This window comes from Tympanuchus pallidicinctus, unplaced genomic scaffold (genome assembly GCF_026119805.1).
Source record: "Tympanuchus pallidicinctus isolate F22 unplaced genomic scaffold, pur_lepc_1.0 scaffold7, whole genome shotgun sequence".
Classification (NCBI taxonomy): domain Eukaryota; kingdom Metazoa; phylum Chordata; class Aves; order Galliformes; family Phasianidae; genus Tympanuchus; species Tympanuchus pallidicinctus.
The window spans coordinates 12298624-12313766 of NW_026294791.1; the positions used below are offsets into that span (position 1 = coordinate 12298624).

Consider the following 15143-nt stretch of genomic DNA (forward strand, 5'->3'; position numbering starts at 1 on the left):
CTGCCGAGGAGATGTGAATTAGGTCGCCGCGAACGCCAGAGAGGCAGAGGAGGGGGGGCTCGTCGCAAAATTTGTGAGTTGCTCCCCGCTACTCCTGCCGCCGGCATCGCCTCGGCTCCCTCCTCCCGATCGCTGCGCAGAAAGGACTCCAACCAAGGCTGGGCGCACCCGGCGCGCCGCACCTCGTCCCCTCCGCTCCTTTCGCCGTTTAATTGAATTTTTCCTTCGCCTGCCTGCGGGAGCCTGGCTGCATCGTACGTTTCGCGCGGAGCGGAGCGTCGGGAACCGCAGGAAAATGTTGACTTAACCGCGGCGAAGCCTCCCGGCCGGCTGCGCGGAGAAGCCACCGTGCGCGCAGCCCCAGCCCGCCGCGCCGCAGCGCCCAGCTCCCGCCCGCCGCCCCGAGCCGCCGACGCCGCCCGGGGCTGACCCCGCGCCGCCGCCCGCTCGGCGGGGCCGCCGGTCCCGCTGGGGCCACAGAGACCGGCCCGCCTTCGGCTTAGGGAGGTAAGCGCAGCCCCGCGCCGCGGCTCCTCTCCCGCCGCTCGCTCGGCGCTGGGCACGCGTTGCCCGCGGCCCCTCCGCCAGAGGCGGAACGCGCCCTTCGGCGAGGCCCATTGCCCGCGGCGCGGCCCCGCACCTCCTCGCTCAGCCCCGCGAAGGTTCCCTCGCAGCCCCCCCCCCCCCCCCGTCTCTGCGGAGGCCCCGCGCCTCCCCTTCCTCCCCCCCGCCGAGCTGCGGGGCCCCCGGAGCAGAACAGGCCCCGGTGCGGCTCCCACGAGGGGAAAGTTGCGTCGGTGCTCGCTAAATGATTACCTGTTGCGGGTTTATTTGTGTGCAAGTCGGCCGAGCGCCCTTACGTGCGAGGCGGAGAAAGGGGGGGGGGGGGAGAAGAGGAATAAATCGCCCTTTGTCGGTTGTGGAGTGAGAACAACTTTTTTTTTTTTTTTTTTTTTTTTTTTTTTTTTTTTTTTTGGCTATTTATTTTCACATATAGAAATCTGGGGCCATCTGGAGACAGAACGCAGAGCGTGTCAGGAGGCAGCGCTGCTGTGTCTGCCTCTAAAAATACCACCGGGCTGCTTCGGCCGGGCCCGGGCGGGCGGGCGGCATGGCCGAGGCAGCCGGGCTCAGGTATTGCTCCGCCGTGCAGTGCCCCGGTGCGGGCCGGGTCGGAGGACGGGGAAGAGGTGGCCACGCTGCACTCCGCTGCCCCCGGCCCCCGCCACCCCCCTCCTTTTGTCGCCCGCCCCCTCCTCCTTCTCCTCCTCCCCCCCCCCCCCCCCCCCCCCCCAAGAGGTGCCATTTCTCATCGTTCTGCACAAATTGTTGGAATTAATGCGAGTGTGAATCCGTACCGTTTGAAGGGGAGTATTAGCATATCAAAGGGCTCTCGGCTCCGGCTCAATTGAGAAAACTTCAGTTCGTCTTCCATTTGCTTCCAAGCGGAGGCCCAAAGGGCAGCAGGGATTGAAAAGGGGCAAAATGGGGAGGTGGGTGTGGGTGATGTTTCTGAACTTCGGCTGTTTTGCAATTACGCGAGTGAAAACCAGGGTCCGTTCGCTGCAAGCGCTCAGACAATTCTATTCTATTGATTAATGGTTTGCTCCGAGAAAAGGAAAAGTGACCTTTAGTGACGGCTCCCACTGCCTGCTGAGGGCTCCGCGCGGGGGGATGTGCGGATGGACGGGGCCGTGTGGTGCGAGACCACTCGTGCGGAGCCGGTCAGCCAGCCCGCCCGCTCCTCATGGCCTCGTGCCGTGCTGTACGGGGTGCCTCGAGAAGTTAGGAGCGCCACCGGCCTTATGCTTCCATTTACTTTCTCTGCTGGGGGGAGGGAAAAAAAAAAAGAAAAAAAAAAAAAAAAGAAAGTGAAAATGAGCTTTTCTTGTAATCTCATTTAATCAGTTATAGTGAGTTTGCTGAGATAACTTCATTTGCAATTACTATTACCTCGTAAAATACTTTGATAACAGATACGGTAAAGCGTTCTGGTGGCGGTGAGGAACGTGTACCGCCGTTGTACATGGCCAAACGTGCGCAGCTTTGGGCCGTTTGTGACTATTTCCATGGGTATGAAGGGGAGTAGGCCGGCCTGGCCTTTCATTATCTTTGCAAATCAACGCTCATAATCCACCAGCCCAAAAGCCAACCCAAATCCAGTTATCTGTCAGCATGATGGGGACCTCTTCCAGGGGCCAGATGCCTCTCAGGGACAGAGGGGCCACGCTGCTCTGTGTCTCTGGTAGGAATTAAAAATAAACAAAACAACAAAACAAACTTCCTTGGTCTTGATTTCCTATTCCTCTATTTCTTCCTTCCATACCTTGCAGTTAAGGGGTACAAACATGGAGATAAATATTTTGTTTTCAGAAACGTGTTTCAAGTGTTTGGTATGTAGCAATTGTTTATTTATTCATTTATTTATCTTTCTGGTGGGGGTGGTTCCTCATTTGATGATTGGGAGGGTGCTTTTATTTTTTATTGTTATTATTATTTTCTTTTCAAGCCCTGTAAGCGCTGTGCCTTTAGAGCAGGATGTCCTCACTCTTGCTGCAGTTTCCTTTCATTTAATGAAGGAACTGAGTAGATATGGTATGCCTTGCGAAACCCCCTGCAATTAAATAATTCATATAGATTTCTGTTATCCTTAAATGAGCGTTTGGGCATTTTGTAAATAGGCGTGTTTAGTGGTCCTAAAATTGCACATCATTACTTTCCGGTAATTTTCAGGGGTTTATTTATCTAGCATCTTCAGCTGTCTGGAGCAGTACCTTTTGGTTGTACAAAAGGAACATATTGGTGTAATTGCCTTTATCACACTTAAGTTGCTGTTAAGTAGTCTGCTCGGGATGCAGAGTGCTGGGAAGAAAGCGCATTATCCTTACAGCTATAAGGGATAATCTAAAAATTGTACTGAAGATGTTATGCTTCAGTTTATATGATGGCAACTCCAAATTTGACAAATCTCCCAAGATTTGGAAGAAAAAAAAAAAAAAAAAAAGTAGTGGAAAGAAAATTTTCAGCGTTCAGATGACAAAATTGGACCACTTAGAGAAAAATTAATGTGCTGCAGCAGCGCTTCAGCTGCCATTTTCAATCAGTGTAGGTTGGCAACAGAAAAAAAGTGCAGACGACGTTCAGCTGGCTCAGGGCGCTGGTGGCTGGGGGAACCGGGATATGGGATCATGTGGGGTAGGAGAAACCAATTACTTCAGGTTTTGACTTGAGAATTTCCAGTAAATGTTTTTTTTTTTCTGGCTTTTGGCTCTCCTGCTCATTAATAGACCAACATCAAAGCAGGCAACCAAACTTCCAAATGTTATAAAAACTAATGTAAAGATACAGATCTCACATGTAGTCTTGCAAGTCTTAATTTAAGACAAGCAGTTGGAGTTTTTATTGCTGCAATTTTCACAATCAGCAGAGACATTAACACCAGGCTGCTGGGTGTTTCCCTTCTCAAAATGAGCAAGAGGAGAGCTCTGAAAAAAGCAAAGTTTGCGTAGTCCTTGTGTGATAGCTTCAGAAGCTTTCTCAATGTTTTATTTATCTCTCACTGCTTGTAATGCTTAAAGTCAAGAAAGGGCTGCTCAGGAATTCCAGTATCTTGTAAGGAGGCACCTTATTAAAATCTGAGTAAACTAGATAGTGCAGTCCTAGGAGCGAGTAGCTGTTATGGTTAATAATGTGTGTTGAACTGTTAGTTTTGTTTTTAAAAAGACATTATGTATAGCTGACACTAAGGCGATATTAAAAAAAAAAAAAAAAATAGAATAGTTCTGATGAAGAAAAAATGTTCCAGTCTTGAGTTAGAGCTTTTTAGAAAGGTCCATGACTTTCACTGAAATGAATGTTAGAAAGAGAGGTCTCTAGCTAGGGAAAACGTTTTTCCAAGTTGTTCATGCAATACAACCATGTAGTATGTCATAAATTCAGACACATAGATAGTAATATTCATCCAATACGAGGTGGTATAATTTAATGGTTTGAATGGGTAGATTTTTTTATTTTTATTTTTTACTTGAAATTTGGTCTAAAAAGGTTACATATTTCCAAGAGAATGAGAGCTCATCCCGTGTCCACCTGAAATGTTGGCATGCATATAAGAAAAACCGTTCAGTTTTACTGCAACTCTCATTGAGAACAGGGCTGTGCCTGGGAGTAATGGGAAAAAAACAAACCTACCGGTGCCCACCTGGAGATATTTTGTATCAAAAATCGCTGCTTGTCTTCTCTGCCTTCCTCTGAGGAACCTGTGTGGATGACTGATAATAGAAGAATTTGGTGTAGCAGTTAAGGGTTTTAGCTGGTGAACGCGAGGGAAGTTAAACTACATCTGGTATGTAATTGAAATAGTCTTCATGCATAGGTAGACAAGCAGTCAATTACAGAGCAGTGAACTTAAGGGCATAGGTTCATATTCAGACGTGTTACTTGGAGATGTCATGTTAAACAGACAGCTTTGAAGCATTTTTTTAGGATTGATGTTTGCGATGTACAAATGAGAAGCTGAATAATGTGTAATTTCAAATCACAAGTATTTGTGTATTGCTTTTAGTCTTAAAAGCTGTTGTTTTTTGTTTTTTGTTTTTTTTTAAACTCAGTTTGAAACAAGTAGAAGATTTGGGCCATCACGGTTGTAATTGGATGTCAAGAAAACGGGAAAAACAAAAAGCTATTTTAGGGCCATTCTCAGTAGTCATAACAGTCATGTTTAATATTTAAGTAGTTTTCAAAGATATGCATTTTGTTTCCAACATTTCTGAAAATGAAAGTACTAGTGGGTCTGTTGGAATACAGATGGAACGTGCGATATTATGTGACTATATAGCTGGCTTAGGAATTACTTCCAGCTTTGCTTCATCAAATACGATTCTTTTCTTTTAATCGTTCTTCATATTAAAGCTGAAAGATGGCAGGCTTAGAGCCCCTTCCAGTCAAACATTTTCTTGGATTTCATATTTTTTTCTGCCATTAATGTATGAGATATGTTTCTACAGCAAGGATTGCGAAGACTGTATTCCAAGCAGTTTAGTTACAGAAATACATTTCCTTAATGAATATTCAGATTTTACAGCATTCTGTAGATAGACAATCATAGTTAACCAGAAATGGATTGCTTAAAAAAAAGAATCTTGTTCTAATTTGGAATTGTAACATCTCCAGGTTATGGATCGTTGAATTAAATGGGTTTTTGTATGGGTTTTTGAAGAATGTGTAATTTGTGCACGCCACAGTTTTTCTTTTTGATTTTTTTTTTCATGAGGTGCTGTAATGATTCAACTTCCTCTAGCCTGCTATTTCCAAAATTATTTAGAAAGGCTTAATAATAAAAAAGAAAAAAGTCACAGGCTGACTGAGGCAAGCACAATGCTTAACACCTGCATGTAGAGTGCAGTCTCCAACAAAATGCTATTGATTGTTATCCTGGCAGAAAGCAAGCTTAAATACAGCTTGCTTAATTACCACAAAAATGCTCTTTTATGAGTAAGGTGCTTCATGTTTGGAGGTTTTTTCGTATGTTGTCTGCTAAGTAAAATCCCATCACACTTGTATAAGTTTGCTCAATTATCAGAGCGGCTAAGAGGAGGGAAAAAAAATCAATTTACCCTGAAAAGCGCAAGAAATAAGATTACCTTGGTAGGTAGGAACTTGCCAGCACTGTCCAAATTGCTTAATATTATCAAACATTGCCTTTTTTCATGTTCAGTAAGAAGGATATTGACTATTCTCCATGTCCAGGTCTGCTATTTGGCTGTTTCTTTATAAGATATAAGCATGTCTTATTTTTATTCCTACAATAGCGATTATAGATAAATCAGAGGATCTAACAATAACTTTATAAAATAGATGGAATAATACCATTCACTGGAGAAATAGTATTTACTTGAGATAAGTGATCACCACCAGTTTTTTTTTTCTCCTGTCCAACTTGTTGTTCTTTTAACAGACAAATGTAAATACCTTAGCAGACATTTCAGAGTGAAAGGCAAGAGATAAAATGTAATTACTTTTCGGAGTGGCCCTGACGATGCTCGTGTTCTTGTCTGTAATACAAGAAAAATCTGTGCTCATCACCTCAGAATATGAAGGCCATTGTTACCCCTGAATATAAAAATATTTTCTGATTTTTAATGTTGACCTCAGTATTTATCTTCAGCTCTTCTGTGTAAGCTGGAATCCTTATAGCCGTAAATTGTAGTCGCTCTTATCCAACCGAGCATTTAATAGAGCACCTAATGGACTCTGCTCCTGTATTTTTCTTGAATGCATAACATCTTGCTTCATTCAGTCACCAAAACCAACTTTGCTACAAGGACAGGCTACACGACAAGTTAGAATCAATGGACCGTTTGTATGTCACAGAGTCAGTTTACTGGAATTTCAGAGGAAACTGGTTGAAAAGAGAGGACAAATGTCACTTTGAATAGAGATGTTTAAATCAGACTTCTGCCTTAGGGTAAAATTTAGGTCTGTTGTAGCCTAGATGTAATGTCTCCCTCTACAGAGCACAGCATTAATCATGGCTTGACAAGTGATCATGGCTGAGAAAAATAGGGCCTGTCTTGGTTCTGCAGGTTTTTGTGGGCTTTTTTTTTTTTTTTTTTTTTTCTCCCTTAATCTCTTAGGAGCACATTATAAGCACTAACATTTACACAGAAAGGTTTAAGTATTGGTGCCTGTGTTTCAGTCATGTGAAGAGCTGGCTTCAGAGGAGATCCAGTTTGAGCTATTGAGAAGCTGCTTAGGTTTCTTAGGTAGATTCAGTATCAAGAATATTTTCCTTCCAAAGTAATGCAGCATTTTTTCTCATAGCAGATTCATCTTACTCCATTTCATCATACAAACACTGTAAAGTTTAGGCCTGTTTTGTCCTGTGATCTGTGAAACTCCTCTGAAGTGACTGTTATTGCTGCTGCGTAACCACTGTCCTGCACTGTTTTATTGTGTAAGAGAGGTGCTCCCTTTTTCCTGAAGGGCCAGCATGGGGTGACAGTAGATTAGTTTTAATGTAAAGTGGCTGACTTGATGCTGATAAATGTGTGTGAGTTTTTTTATACTATGTTTATATTTTAGTGATACATTACTTGGCCACCACAAGCTACAAATGCTTGAATGAGGTAAGAGGAGCAAAGGCTGCTATTTAAGATCCTGAGTTCTGATACTGTACAGATGGAAGCAAGTTTTATATGTTAATTCTTACATTACGGAGGCCTTGATGCACAGATTAGGTGTTGGGAGTGCTCATACCTTTTATGGTAAAGAAGATTGGTAATGAATTAACACTGTGAATAAGCAAATTGTGGTGCCTTTGCTATTTTCTCTAGTGGAGATAGCATGTAGAGCAGCTTAGCATTCCATATGCATGCCTTCCAGAGAGGTACACCTTTATAACGTGCAATTAGATTTGTATCTGTGACTGTTGAAAAATAAAGATAATCAAGTAGGACCAAAACAAATCATCACTGGCGAACCGTGCTTTTAAAAATTATACTCTGTTTATTTATTTGCCTCTGGATGTGATAAAATCCAAAATCTCATTTCGAGCAGGAAGCTGCTTTCCTTTTTGCCCTCCGTTGGTATTTTTGCATCAGTCAACACCTCAAACCAATTATTGCTCTAGATGACAGAATAATCTAACACCGATTACTGTAAGAATTGTTTCTGGCAGCTGGGGAGAGGATGACCAACCTTGTTCCTGGTGGTGATGCTTTCCTTGTTGCTGGTGGGATCCGGTGTGAATAGGGAGGCTGGCTCTGGAATCAGTGCAGTGGTAGTGTGAGGGGTCACATGCAGAAGGAGACTGGAGTTCACCTTTCTCTATATTTTCTTGCTGTATGTATCTATTGCTTTTTTAATATAGCACTCTATAATGGCGTGAACAGTGTCCAAAATTATTCCTGAGCAATAGGTGCTGTCGGCTTTAAATAAAGCGATTAAAACATCGATTTATCGCTTTAAAGAAGGATTCCCAACGAGAAGTTCTGCTGTTGATGTTGCATTTCTCTGACAAATCTACAAACCCTGTTTTTATGGTAGGCATAATTCTTTTCGTCTGGTCCAGACGTCCCTGTGTTCAGTCTTTGAAGTTTAATTTAGACTTTTTCCTATGCAAAGTGACTGAATTGGAAAATTCTTTCACAGAATGAGTAACGATGCATCTTCCCTTTGAACAGCATGCATTTTATCCAGAAGACCAATCCATAAGTATTTTCCTGGTAAATCTGTCATTTAAATATTGAAGGGAGGGAGGTATCTCGGTGGCTGTGATGTGCCTCCCTGCTGCAGGTACCACTCCCGGCAGCGGGTCCCTGCCTGCAGAGCACTGCAGGGTGCAGGAGGGAGAGAGAGAAGGAGGCTCGCAGCATGCAGGGGAGGGGGCAGCTGGGGCTGGGAGCCATGTGAAAGGCACTTGAATGCTGACATTATTTGAAAATGAGAATAAATCCTTTTGCCCTTCTGGCAGTTGTACCCTGTGATGGAACAGAGTATCATCTCTTCCCAAATGTTGGATTTTTTCTGCTTCATCTCCTTCCTCATTCTTTTCCTCATTTGAGGAGGTGTATAATAGTATCTAATAATACGTGGTTGTGGATCTAACTGCCAAAGGTGTTCTGGCAGCAAGGAAGAGCTCTGGATGCAGCCATCAGCATCTTGAGGTGAACGCCTCAAATCTGCCCTACATCTGTCCCTTAGAATGCCTGTAAACTTAATAGAATATCACGAGCCTACTTCTGTCTTTTTCTGCTGGGGTTTTTATTTTTTATTTTTATTTTTAATCGCATACTGAATGCTTGAAACATTTTATTTTGGAGCTTATTTTTCCAGCAAAATTCATGTAGGGCCTAATTTTTTATTTTATGAATATACTTGATTAATCTAATGGCATTACCCGTTGAAGGAAAGAAAGTGGGATTTGGCTTTATAAGAGAAATAAAAACCCCAGCATACTTCCATTCTTTCCCTGTTAGCAGAGAAATGGACAGTGCCTCGTGTTTTCCCAGGTTTTTGATGGTGTGTGGGTGCTAAAGGGTAGCAGGACGGAGACTTAATTTTGGTCTGCTTAATATTTATAGCTTTATTCATTGAAGCTTCTTTGCATTTGTGTTGGTGGAATTTTTATCTGAAAACTTGTGTTATTAGGAAGAACAAACTTAAGATACTTTAAGGTAAGATAATGCCTTTCATAAGAAAAGCAATTTTAATCCAATTGAGTGAAAATTACCTTGCTACTTCATTATTTGATATCAACTGCTAGAAACATTGTTGATTTTTGACGTAAGCTTAACCATTCAGTTCAACTGATTTTTAAATTTGGATGGCATGTGTGTCTCATTGCACCCAACAGTGGCACTGGGTGTTGTCTCACAGCAGTAAATGCAGTGATGGCTTGGGTTTGGGTTAGGCAGACTCATCGGATAGCATTGCTTTGTTTTTTTTCTTTGGGGTGAGCTTTTGTTTCTCTTTGGTTCTAGATAAGCAGTACATCTTTTAATTCTTATATTTTTTTTCTTCCATAAAAGGATTTAGATGACTGTAAAAGAAACACGTATGTTTCGATCCGGGGAAGACTAAAGCTGAATGTTTTAATTTTGAGGGAAAAGAACAGACACAGACATGAGGAGTGAAGTGTTTTCTGTGTTAACTCTTTATGTCAGGTAACAGTCAAGAAGGATTGCTGAGGGGATTCCTTTTAAATAGTCAGTGAGTTTTTGGGTTCCTGTTCCAGCTGTTACCCACATTTTTCACATATTTTTGCTAATTCTTCTTACTGCCTGCAGAGGGAGCTTGCATATGAGATAATCAGAGTAATCAGGACATTCAGGGCTGAATTGTTTCCAGTAAGTACAATTTCCTTCTGCTGTGCATGCTTTGCTATGCACGGCAGAAAGGCTCTGCAAGACAGCTTTTAGAAAGATTGTCCATCAGTAGCAGTAAATAACAATGGGAAAAAAAATAAAATCGTTAGTAAGCAAGAGCTGGCATAAATGCTACTTTTTTTTTTGTTTTTTGAAGGAGTGCCTCTATATTGGAGGTGTGAGAAGGAACGGAGTGAAACAGTTCTTGCGTGTCGAGGTACAGGAGAACAGTTTTGGTGCTCTGTATGACAGGGAGCAGATTTCAGTTGCATAAACTGTCTTCTCTGATTCTGAAAATGTCATGTCAGCATGAGAGACAACACAGTGCTAAGGGCTTCAGTTCCTCTTGAGCAGAGTAGTGCGCTAGCCAAAAAGCAATAGGTAAGTCTTTTCTATTTATGCAAGCGGTGTTGTGAATCATAATCATGGTGATTGAAGATGCAAAGCTAACTCTTAATTTTGCTTTTTCTGTATTATAAAAATGTGGATGATTCTATCCTGGTACGGTTGATGAATTTATACAGTTGTGCTTAAGCAGGCAAACGGTGGAAGGTTTTCTAGTTTAAGCTTTTAACAAAAATACAGACAAGAAAGAGTAAGGAGTATCAGAACATAACTTTATTTGTAAATAGTGAAAAATCAGAAATGCTTTTAATTGTTACTTTTTAATCTAGCACAATGAATGAAATGTTCTAGTGTACTATAGGTTTTACAATTTGTATTATAATTGACGGTGAAAGCATATGATCCTTCAAAAAAGTTGAGACCTTTTTAATGAAGAAAACAATTCATTTATACTACAGTTTTGCTTTCCAAACAAAAGCATAATAGACGGAACTTAGATGCGTTCTACACTTTTTATCTCTGGGAAAACAGTGGCAATCAATTTATTGTAAAATATTCAAGTAAATTTGAAGATGATTTACTGTGATACTTTTAGGAGATAAAGCAGTATGCATGCACATTCCATAAGACAGACACAGCATTCTGTAATATGCTCTCCTGTAATAAATCTGCCACGTAAATTGATATGAGAGTTGAATTTTTTTGTTGTTGTTTTGTTAAGCTTAAAGTTTTTATAGCTTAAACTAACATGTTCAGCCTCAGTCTGGTCTTAGGGTTTCAATTTGGATTTTCTTTTTAAACACCAGGAAAGACTTACCATATCTAAAAGAGCAGCAACTCAGTGTCGATTTATTATTTATACTGGCTAATCCTTGCTAATGTGAAAAGTCAGCTTGTTATTGTAACACCAAATGGCCCTCTAAGTAGGGAAACAGTTAAGTAGATCTCCTGTAATAGGTTGTTGTCTAATAAAGAGATTTATGGTATTGGCAAAGGCTATTGTATAGGTATTACCCTCTCACAGCATGATCATGTATTATCTTAACAACTCAGTGCCACATTTATGTTGAGCATTTTCATAACAGAGTAAGAATATTAGCCACAGCAATTACACTCCAATAGGATTATAATGGTAAGACTTACAGAAAATGTATAAATGATGTCTTTTGTAGAGATTTTGGTATGTACTGGGAGTTGAAAAGTTACAACTTCATTTTTGCACTTAAGGATACTGATGTATTTGCCATGATGAAGAAAGTGGTTTCTTAATTTGTAGTTTGCTGAGGAATTTTGGGGAGGCAGTGGACATGATCTTTCTTGTGTCTTTTACTTTCCCTGTGAGGTAAGGGCATTTCAGAAATTTAGTTCAGTGGAAATTGCTGTACAGTACAAAAATTGAGATGTGTATATATAACTCCAATTGTGCTGTAGGGATAATATGGCTGAGATTAAGATACATTCTTGTACAGCCTTGTGTTTGGAAGGTAGAACAATGATAATTTACTTGCTACACTGAAGAGCCTACTTGAATAAAGTCATATTCCTTCATTTTAGCAGCAGTGTAACTCATTTTCTGTTCCATCAGGTCTGTTTTTTTATAGTGATAAGTAACTTAGATACTTTAAAAAATGGCTACAAACAACAAAAATGACAATAATGTCATACTTGTACAGTTTTCATGGAAGTGACATTCAAGCTGTTCCTTAATTCTTAGAAAAATTCCATCTGTTTAAAAAAAAAAGATGTTAATATTCACTCACTTTGCAGAAGCAACACGTAAGCCACATTTAATAAAACTAATTATGTTTTATCAATAAAAAAAACACAGTGAATGATTGAACAAAATACATTAGATTGTGCTGGCATTTATGAATAACTGCGCTAAGTGTAACAGCAGTCAGAATTACTAAGGGTAGCTAAATTGCCATATATTTTAAGATGTTACCTTGAGACATTTCAGTAAATAATGAACATATACACAAACATACCGTTCTTCCTTAGTGTGCTGTAACAGAATGATAACTGGGGTTATTCCAATTTAAGAATATGTGTAGATGGCAGTTATTGTTGTAAAGAACTTCCCAGTATATGTTCTGCGTATTATATATGTCCATGAGTAGTATTAGCTAAAGTTGAGGAATGTGTTTCCTAGATGTATGGGATTAATTGTATGTATAACACTTCATGTAGAAAGATCTTGTGTTTATCTGTCTTAAATTGTTATTGATTACCTGAAGTAAGAGGTAAGATACTCCTGTTTCTTTTCACAATAAATACTTTTTATCAGTGTGTTTTAGAAGCGTTGCACACAGAGTTAAGCGTTTTCTGGTGGATTATTAGATGATAGTTGAGGATTGAAAATTGCATATTCAGCGCTGAATATTCAAAAGTTGGTTACTTCTGTAACCGTTACAGCACTGTATGACTTACATTTCTTCAGTAATTCATACATCTTGTATTTACACATCTAGAACAACAACAACAAAAAAAAAACTGTAGAGCTCTTTTAGTGTTATATTCAGAACAAGAATTATGATCTGAAATTTTTTTTTTTCAATTTTAGAAAAACTTCCATAGCTTCTTCGATTGGCTTTACATCATTCATTCTGAGCTGTGAAAAACTATTGTATCTTTTATCTGTAAGTAAAAAGTAAATGCATAAGGATGAATGTTAGTTACCCCCTGATGAACGTGGAGCTCCAACCCATTTAAGAGCATGAATTGTGGAGAGCAGAGCTTGACTTGTAGATGGTAACTAGGAAGCAGATAGGAACAGGAAGAAAAATGCATAAAAATTCCATAGCAGTTAAAGCAATTTTTTCAATGTTTTGATTGTTAGAATTCTTTATAATTTCTTAAAGTATTACAAATAAGATACAGTAAGTTTGTTTTATACATTTCTATCACTGTAAAATGTTTTCTAATATTTTAGAAGGAAAAAATACGTACAGAATTCCTCTTGATTGTTATCTATGTGCTTCTTAAACCACTTATAGAGTGCATATATATAACCGTGAGATAAAGACTATGCATTTTTCTTTCTGTACAAATCCCATAATGAATAGCTGCTTAAAATTAGAATTCTTCTGCTTATGAGACAATAAATCAAAGCACAAATCCACATTGCAGTCATTTTACTTGTGGCATGAATTAGAAATGAAGCCACACTAAGTCATACTTAACTGCCCCTGGACAACTAACCCTGGAGAAGGGATAAGTGTCTTTTTTTTTTTTTTTTTTTTTTTTTAAATTATAATATATATCTCTTTGTCTGTTTGGAACAGCAGTGTTGTTATGACTAATAAGGGTTTTGTATTTGGCAAATTGAATGCAAGTGATCAGTAGTTTTTGGCTCATGACTGAAAAATCTGCCGAACAGAGCACAGAAAGGCAGTCTAACATTTAAAATATACCTGTGAATGAAATTCATCTTTATGCTTCTGTCACTTGCACACAATTCCTGTATCATCATCACTTGATAGGATTTCTGGTGATCGTGGTATTTACATCAGTGTTTCAATACTAGCACGATTAGAAAGTACGTTTTCAGCCTGCTTGTTCAGCCGCTTAGTTTTTTTTTTCATTATTATTATTATTATCTAGGGAATATAGTGACTTAGAGTGAAATCAGCTTTTGTTACCTATCTATTTAATAGTCATTTTAAAGTTCGGTATATTTCAATTATATTCAGCTTAATTCTTTGTCCAGCCTTGATCTTTGTATACGTTGTCTTGCCAAGAGTCTAAAACCAGTAAATTTCTTGCTCCTAGTTTATTTTTCACAGGAACACTGGATGGAATGAAAAAGACTAACTTTACCTGAAAGAACACTTATTTGTTGTAGTTTTATGTATTTATTAAGTGCTTATTGAAATTCCTGTGCGGTAATTGAAGAAAAGTAAATGAAAGATCAGCTAGGACTCAACATAGTATTTATACTTATTTCTAAGGTATTTATGTCATAACCAATGTGTCAAATAAAGCTATGGTATTAACATTATTAAAACTCATCCGTAGGGATTTTATGAAAAATACTAGGTACACTGGAAAAAATTGTTGTATCTTCAGTGCTGTGTTTAAGCAGTTTTTTCATGACTTCTGCACAATTGAGAGATACGATTAATGTCTCCAGAATTACTTTTTTTTCAGCCATTACTATGGCTTAGGCGTTGTTCAAGTACTGCGTGCTGCCAAAACAAATTTTAAAATGTAGAAAATACATACATAGAATATTTAATAATATATACATCCAACTATGCTCTGTGGAATTTTCTTTGATTCACAAATGGAACACAGAAGGAGCTTCCCAGTGCTGAACTCTGAGATGTGTGGTTTCTTTGGTCGAGTCCATTTGACCCTTGAACACAAGGTGTCTTTTTCTTAAAGTGTTAATGAAAAATGGTGGGTACAACATGTTTTAATCTGAGTTAAAAACAGGTGCACTTTTTTTTTTTTTTTTTTTTTTAATACTGTTGGCTGGTGATTGAGAGCTTTCTGATGACATTGCCTGATGCTTATCTCTTGTCGCCTTGCATGCAGTGGCGGCCCTGTCATGGCTGCCCCTTGGGTCTTTGTGGAAGTGTGACTCTTCCCGTGATGCAGATCTTAACGCAGGGCCAGGTGCTTTCGGTTGCTTTGTAGTGAAACAAAGCTGCAATCGGTGCTAGTTCAGCTAATCGTCGGGGACTGAAACAGCTCCGTTGCCCCTCCCTTGCCTCCACAAAATCGTTGTGATACAAAATATCTGAGATGAACGCCGAAGTCTGAGATGAGCTGTCTTCCGATGATGGTACTCAGAACCCAAGTTTGTCCTTTTTCTGTTATTCACAGTCAAAAAGTCAAAATCTCCATTTTAATGAAGACATTTCAAAGAACAGACAGGCTTAGAAAGACATTGTATATCTTTACATGCTCCTTCCTTTTAAACATGGAAGG

At 39.7% G+C, this 15143-nt stretch overlaps 1 protein-coding gene across 2 annotated transcripts in view; it reads left to right on the forward strand.

Moving 5' to 3' along the window:
• Window positions 1–398: 398 nt before the first annotated feature.
• The window catches only part of ADGRL2 (adhesion G protein-coupled receptor L2), a 155794-nt gene continuing 141049 nt past the window's right edge, over window positions 399–15143 (forward strand). The window contains exon 1 of one of the 2 annotated variants that reach the window (XM_052667095.1): window positions 399–507. The gene's annotated coding sequence lies outside the window, so the exon portion shown is untranslated. Of the gene's footprint in view, window positions 508–9900; window positions 10245–15143 lie in introns of those variants that run through there. The other variant, XM_052667096.1, reaches the window with a different exon arrangement.